Below are 8504 nucleotides of genomic sequence, written 5' to 3'. Positions count from 1 at the left end.
AATGGTGTAAAGATCAAAATGGAGGTAGATACAGGCGCAGCCACGAGTATCATAAATGAGAAACTGTACAGACAGAGGTTTAGCAAGTGTCAACTAATGCCATGTGATGTAAGTTTAAAAACTTATTCTTCAGAGCCGATTCCATTGTTGGGTAAATTCCAAGTGAAAGTACAGTGTGGGGAGCAAACAGAACAGCTATCTTTGTTAGTGTGTAAGGGACATGGGCCAACACTGATGGGTAGAAACTGGATCCAGTTCTTAAAGTTAGACTGGTCTAGAGTGAACCATGTACCGGGGGTAGTAGATCCACTGACTGAGATGTATCAGAAATACTTCCAGGTGTTTGAGAGAGACAGGGGGGTCATTTCAGGAGTAAAAGCAAGGTTACAGGTGGTTAGCGACGCCACGCCCAAGTTTTGCAAAGCAAGATCAGTGCCTTATGCACTGACTACAGCAGTAGAACGGCAGCTAGACAGACTGCAAGAAAAAGGAGTATGGACCCCGGTAGAATATAGTGAATGGGCTACTCCCATAGTATGTTTCCCCAAAACAAATGGAGAAGTCAGAATATGTGGGGATTATAAAGTGACAATAAACCCATGGCTAGAGGTAGACAAATATCCTCTGCCAAAGACACAAGACCTGTTTCCTAAACTAGCAGGTGGCATGTATTTCACCAAGTTAGACCTCACACAAGCATATCAGCAAGTAGAGCTGGATGATGAATCCAAGCAGTACCTAACTATAAACACGCCTAAGGGGCTGTATCGTCTAAACAGGTTGCCATATGGAGTAGCAAGCTCCCCAGCAATATTCCAACGCATCATGGATCAGGTATTACAGGGGCTGCCAAGGGTGGTGTGCTATTTAGATGATATACTCATCACAGGGACAACAAAAGCCGAACACTGGGAAAATGTAGAACGAGTGTTGGAGCGGTTACAAGACAGAGGTGTAAGGGTGAACAAAGACAAGTGTGCCTTCTTCCAGCCAAGTGTTACATATTTAGGGCACAAAATAGACAAGGAAGGGTTACACCCCATAGAAGAGAAGGTAACAGCCATAGCAAATGCTCCCACCCCAAAGAATGTCACAGAACTGAGAGCATTCTTAGCCCTACTGACATATTATGGGAAGTTTATGGACAACTTATCCACTATCACAAAGCCTATGACTGAGTTGTTACAGAAAGACAAGCCATGGGTATGGTCTACTAAGTGCCAGGAAGCCTTTGAGAAGGCCAAGAGCCAGTTAACATCAGACACAGTGCTGACTCACTTTGACCCCCAGCTACCACTATTACTAGCGTGTGATGCAAGTGCCTATGGGTTAGGAGCAGTGATAGCACATAGAATGGCAGATGGTAGTGAACGTCCAATCGCATATGCCTCACGCACGCTTAGCAAGACTGAGATCAACTACTCTCAAATTGAGAAAGAAGCACTAGGCATCATTTTTGGGATACAAAAATTTAGGGACTACTTATATGGAAGGAAATTCATATTAGTGACGGATCATAAGCCTTTAGTAAAGATTGTAGGGCCAACAACAGGGGTGCCAGCATTAGCCGCTGCCCGCCTGCAGAGATGGGCATTACTCCTCTCTGCCTATCAGTATGACATAGTCTACAAACCCTCCTTACAGCATGCAAATGCAGATGGTCTGTCCAGGCTCCCAGTACAGGGAGAAGCACCAACGAGTAACCCAGAGTACAGAGTGTTTTGGTTAGAAGCAATGCCAGTCTCAGCCAAAGATATTAAAATCCAAACAGATAAAGACAGGGTGCTCACAAAAGTTAGGCATTTTATACAGACAGGATGGCCTAAACATGTAGCAGATGAAGAATTAAAGCCATACTGGAATAGACGTGACGAGCTCACAGTGGAAGCCGACTGTGTGTTATGGGGTTTACGGGTGATCATACCCATGACACTGAGACCTACGCTCTTGAAAGAGTTGCATGCAGAGCATTTGGGCATTGTGAAGACAAAAGCAGTAGCCAGAAGCCATTTTTGGTGGCCACGCTTAGATCAGGAAATAGAAAATATGGTAAACAATTGTATTTTATGCCAAGCAAACAGACACCTGCCCACCAAAGCGCCCGTACAACCATGGAAATGGCCAGAGCAGCCATGGCAGCGAATCCACATCGATTTTGCAGAAAAAGGGAAACCGCAGTTTCTTTTGGTCAGTGATGCATACTCGCGTTGGCCAGAGGTCAAGCTTATGACCAGGACTACAGCTACAGCCCTAGTAGATGCAATGAGGAGCCTCTTTGCAGCGTGGGGGCTCCCCCAATTGGTCGTTTCAGATAATGGCCCACAGCTAGTGTCAAGGGAGTTTGAAACCTTCTTAGAACAAAATGGTGTCAAACACATCAAGTCCGCTCCTTACAATCCAGCTTCCAATGGACAGGCAGAAAGGTTGGTCCAGACTTTTAAACAGTCTTTAGAGAAGCAGAAGGAATATGGGTATCCAGTGCAACGGTGCATTGATAGTTTTTTGTTTAGTTATAGGAACACTCCATCAACAACCACAGGGAAATCTCCAGCTGAGCTCTTTCTGAAAAGACAGGTTCGAACCAGGTTGTCGCTGATAAAGCCAAAATTCTCAGCACAGATGCAAGAGAAACACACAAAGGTTACAGGCAGTCCTAGAACCCTCCAGCCCAATCAGAAGGTGAAGGTTAGGGATTTTCGGGGAGGGGATGGGAAGAAATGGAAACCAGGGGTGATAGAGCGAGCTCTAGGGCCAGTGACTTACTTAGTCAAGGTAGAGGGGCAAACCCTCAAGAAACACATTGGCCAGTTGATCACAGATAAGACCACAACAACACAGGAGACCCAGAATTTGACATAGCAGAACATGTGTTTGTCAGGGCTCCAGAAACAGAGGTGGTACCCAGTGGTGAACTGGAAAGAGATGAAGCATCTGCCGCTACGGAAGCACCAAGCACCAGACCACAGCGAAACAGATGAGCACCTGATAGGTTAACTTTATACTCTTCTTAGGAGAAACATTGATTGTAAACAACTGTTCATTGAGTGTTGACTGTAATAGGAAAAAGAATGTCACTGCTGTGGGTGGAAAACGGGTTTTATTTTTATTTTTTTGTTGTTCAGATGAAAATATGAGAGGTTTAAAGTTTCTGGGGAGGAATGTGGTGTATTGATAAATGTTCTATCATTCACTGTGGATAAGGAACTACTGACGGTTTTTACAGGTTATTGACCGGATGTAACCCCACCCAGAAAGGATATAAATATTACGTGCAAAAGCGCCAAAACCAAGAACTGCGCTCTCCAATGCCTTGACGGACAGGTGGACATGTACAGCCGAGAGATATGAATAAAAGCTCCTTTACATAATTTCATCTCCGGGTACTTTGTCCGTAAGAACACAAGAATAACATCATCATCTGCACCAAACTCAATGAAGCGTGGATCAGACTGAATATGCCAGTTTGAAAAGGTGCGTTTTGAGATGAGATTTGAAGGTTGAAAGAGAGTCAGTCTTGTGACTGTCTTGTGGGAGAGAGGTCCATAGGCGGGGGGCAGAATGACTGAAGGCTCTAGACCCCATGGTAGTCAAGCGGGCCAAAGGTGCAGTGAGTTAGAGAGCAGAAGAGGATCTGAGAGTGTGGGAGGGCGTGTGGATATGAAGGAGCTCAGAAAGATATGAAGGAGCTAGGTTATTAAGGGACTTAAAGGGGAGGACAAAACCAGACCGGATCTGTCAAGGCCTGGGTTAACAACGGCCTCCATTGGAGCTGCGCCCAGTTTCCATCAGTACGATGGAAACTGTAAAATCCACTGTGGTGACCCCTGAGAAACAGGAAACAAGCTGAAAGACAAACAAGAAGATCTGCATATGTAGGGGAGCTTGTATTTGGACATAAATGAAAAACCCTGAGAGAAGTTTTTTTTTTCTTCCAGTTTCATCATGAACTGGATTTGTGTTCGAGTGTGTGAACGGTATAATCTGAATATCATGAAATCAAAGCATGACAATTTCACATAACTTCTCAAGGTGTTATGAAGTGTTATAGAGTGTTCTTAATCCAAGATCATTTCTTCTTCATCTAACTTGGCATTAGTCACAGAAGGTGGTGGTGACTACTGTAATAAGTGGCTGGAGCACACACAAGACGGTGTGTCCTCACAGGACATGATATACACATCTGCTACTAACAGCAGTCTCACCAGGAAGCTCATTTGCATAGAGAGGACACTTCTTATTTGAAGGACACGCTTCAGTGCTCATGAAACCTTTATAACTCTGCAAGTCCAAAGCAAAGCCACCAACACTTGTTCATTGTGACAGCAAAGGTAAAAACCATGTGTTGGAGCAGCATTTTCATCCTGACATGTGCTGCCTTTATTCAAGGTAAGACCGGCAGAGATGATTCACTGTCTTCCTTGTTTTCCTCATCTCAACTTTTCCTCTCCTGAAAGAACTTTCTCTGATCTCACCAGTTTGTGTTTCCCCACCTGCACATTGTTTCTACCAAGTCCCTGTTTGTGTTTTACACTGTTGAGTTTCAGTTAAAACAACACCTGAAAAAAGGAATTCTATGTGTTTATGTGATGTAATGAGTAACACATCTGTCCTTTCACAGAGATTTCCAGATGTACATGTGAGACGATGAAGGCCTTCACTTTCAGTCTGTTTGTGCGTTTCTGTTTTCAGGATCAAGCAGTCAGGTCACTGTGACTCAGACTCCTTCAATGAAAGCTGCCAATGTGGGAGGATCAGTCAGTCTGGCATGCAAACTGAGTCAACCCCCTCAAATTTATCAGAGCAATCCACGTCTCTCCTGGTACCAACAGAAACCTGGAGAAACTCCTAAACTCCTCATTTACCAGGCAAACACTCTTCAGTCAGGAACTCCATCGAGGTTTAGTGGCAGTGGGTCTGGGACTGACTTCACCCTGACCATCAGTGGAGTCCAGGCTGAGGATACAGCAGTTTACTACTGTCTAAGTAAACACTATATCAATAGTCAGGATGTGTTCACACGGTGATAGAGAGCCGTACAAAAACCTCCCTCTGTTTCAGTGACTGATCTGCCAGCTGGGACATACGGTAAGCTCTATAACAACAACATCACCATTAATAACAATAATAATAATAACAATAATAAAAATATAATTGTAGTAATATGTTATTCTTGGTCTTCTTCTAATATATGGTATTAGTTGCATTGTCTGTTTTTCTATTCTATTATTGTTATTGTATTACTGGTTTCATACTAATGCACAAATAAAGAAAATATGAAATATTCTTTTCAAATTTGTCAGTTTTGTCAGTGTTTCTCTTTTGTTGTCCTCACATCTGTATACATCCTGTGATCACACAAAAAGTACCATTTCAATAAAATTGAAAGTAAATCCTACATGGCATGAAAGTGTGAGATTTACTTTGAAAAATTACTGAATCCCCCAACCTCTGAAACCAGAGTTTAGCCTCCTCAGAAAAGGGACAAAATAAATGTGGTCATCCATTGATAAAAGTCGGTGCTTCACACGATATGTTTAGAAAACTGCTGATTTCAGAGTTTTCAGTCACGTTGCCTTGTTGTTTGAGAGCAATGTAAAAGAATTATGATTTTAACCAAATATAATCTGATGCCCAAACATGTTTAATGATGTGTTCACCTACATGGTGCAATAATTAAATCAAATGATCATTAATGGTGTGATTATTACCTTCTTTAAATAAATTAACATAAAACTGCCACAACAAGTATGTAAGTAAGAATTTGCCGCTTAAAATATTTTCGTTGGTTTTGTGTACAAAATAATCTCCTATTGACATGTCGAGTGGATTTTTTTTCTATCAAGTTATATATTTATTTAGTGGTAATTATAAAACGTATAATCAAATTCAAAATTAAAATAATTCCTTGAAAAGTTATAACTTACAATATATTTTGTTCAGTTTTGAAAGCAGAAGTTTTACTTAACAACATTGAGAATTTGCTGCCCAAATATCTTTTCAAATTATCATCCTGACATTTATTTAAAGTTTATTAAAAGCAGTCATATTTTAGAATGACCTAATTTTTCTTTTTCTTTTGGTTTTTATCATTTGTCAATGTTGTGTCCAATTTTAACATTTCTGGTGTTAAAACTATTTGGTTGTATGTGTAGTGAGAAAGAGTCTCAATCCCAAGGGAAATGTTTTTTGGAGGAAACAGAAAACACTGGAAACAACAATAACAATAATAATAATAATAATAATGGGGGTATGGGGTACCGGGACAGTTGCTACAAGCCATCCGGTCCTTGTATAACCAAAGTGAGAGCTGTGTCTGCATTCTCGGCACAAAGTCAAACACGTTTTCAGTGGGTGTCGGACTCCGCCAAGGTTGTCCCTTGTCTCCGATTCTGTTTGTGATATTCATGGACAGGATCTCAAGGCGCAGCCAAGGTGAGGAGTGTGTCCGTTTTAGAAACCTCAGAATTGCGTCTCTGCTCTTAGCAGATGATGTGGTTTTGTTGGCTTCATCAGAACGTGACCTCCAGCGAGCACTGGGGCGGTTTGCAGCTGAGTGTGAAATGGCCGGGATGAGAGTCAGCACCTCCAAGTCTGAGGCCATGGTCCTCTACCGGAAAATGGTGGATTGCTCCCTCCGGGTTGGGGATGAGTTGTTGCCTCAAGTGAAAGGGTTCAAGTATCTCGGGGTCTTGTTCACGAGTGAGGGTAGGACGGAGCGGGAGATTGACAGGCGGATTGGTGCAGCATCAGCGGTAATGTGGACGTTGTACCGGACCGTTTTGGTGAAGAGGGAGCTGAGCCGGAAGGCAAAGCTCTCAATTTACCAGTCAATCTTCGTTCCAACCCTCACCTATGGTCATGAGCTGAAATGAGTTTCCTCCGTAGGGTGTCTGGGCTCAGCCTTAGAGATAGGGTGAGGAGCTCGGACATCCGGAGGGAGCTCAGAGTAGAGCCACTGCTCCTTCGCGTCGAAATGAGCCAGTGGAGGTGGTTCAAGCATCTGATTAGGATGCCTCCTAGACGCCTTCCTTTGGAGGTTTACTGGGTACGGCCAATTGGGAGGAGATCCCGGGGGAGACCCAGAACTCGCTGGAGGGAATTCATGTCCAATCTGGCCTGGGAACGCCTTGGAAACCCCAGGAGGAGCTGGAGGACGTTGCTGGGGAGAGAGACGTCTGGAGTGCCCTATTTAGCTTGCTGCCATTGCGGAGAAGCGGCTTATGATGAATGAATAATAATAATAATGATGATGATAATGATAATAATAATAATAAATTGAGGTTGTGCCCAAACATTATGAATAGAGCGGATCATAAAACCGAAGTTGCCGTGAGAATGGGAAAGTCCAGTTAAACATTTATTTGGCCACGGTACAGCAAAAGCTTATTTTAAGCGTCAGTGTGAAGACAACAGTTCTTTATCCGTAGCAGCTAAACAAAGGCAGGTCTGCATGGAGGAGACTCTGTGCATCAGTCCCACTCGGTGGTTTATAAGGACAGACTCAACTCTTGTCACTCAAGAGTTGACACCCATCACACCTACATGTATCTCATCTGCATGTGTAGCATTGTAGAAGTTGACAGTTGACTAGGACCAGTTCTAGGTTCCTAGGAGCAGTTTATAACTAGCATCAAATGATTGCAGACCACAGACCAGGGATAAAGTTTGAACTACCGGCTTGTTTTTACGTATATAAAGAATTGTAAACATAGACAGAGAAACATACACAATTACACAATAACACAGTGAGAATGGATAAATTCCTTGAAACCTCTTGTTTTATGATTTAACCCTTATTAAATCACTATTTTCACTTTCAGATAATTTAGATAGATATTTTAGTTCTAATTTAGGATCCTTTTAATTCTAATTTGAAGTTATCTCTTGTTTGAGTTGACAAATTATGTTAATTTGTTTTATGTTCTATTTTGTTCCATTAGGCCTTTAAGTTTCAGTTCTAATTTCCATTAACCTACGTTACTTAACCAGTAAATCAGAATGCCAAAAGTAACAAACAATTGCATTACCCCATGAACAGTATGAATGAGTAATAAACTCAGCCGATACAGCAATTAACAATACAATATCAGATCAAAATCAATAATCAATGTAGGCTATAATCCGTGCTCTTTGGAAAGTCCGTTGTTGGTCCACTGAGTCCAACTGCGTTTTGCAGTAACAAACTGGAAATGTCAGTCCTACCACAATCCAGGTGCTGGAATCTGTAGGCTGCTGTCCTGAGAATGAGCTGTCTGAAGCCGCAGACAGACCACGTGGATCCAGCAGGGCTCCTATAGGTGGCTCGCCATCTTGGGGGATGAAACACCAAGAAAAAACCCTGGCCTGCATTATAACAGGCACATCACACATGCAAAGACATTAGTTTACATATCTCTCAATAAAATAATCAAAAGAAAACAACAAAAGTACCGACTGACATGGTCAATCTACCCACCGCTAAAACGTGATGCAGTGTAATGTCTGTGCTAATACACCATGCTGCT

Source organism: Lampris incognitus, chromosome 11 (genome assembly GCF_029633865.1).
Source record: "Lampris incognitus isolate fLamInc1 chromosome 11, fLamInc1.hap2, whole genome shotgun sequence".
Classification (NCBI taxonomy): Eukaryota; Metazoa; Chordata; class Actinopteri; order Lampriformes; family Lampridae; genus Lampris; species Lampris incognitus.
Note: the sequence above shows the minus strand (reverse complement) of the source record.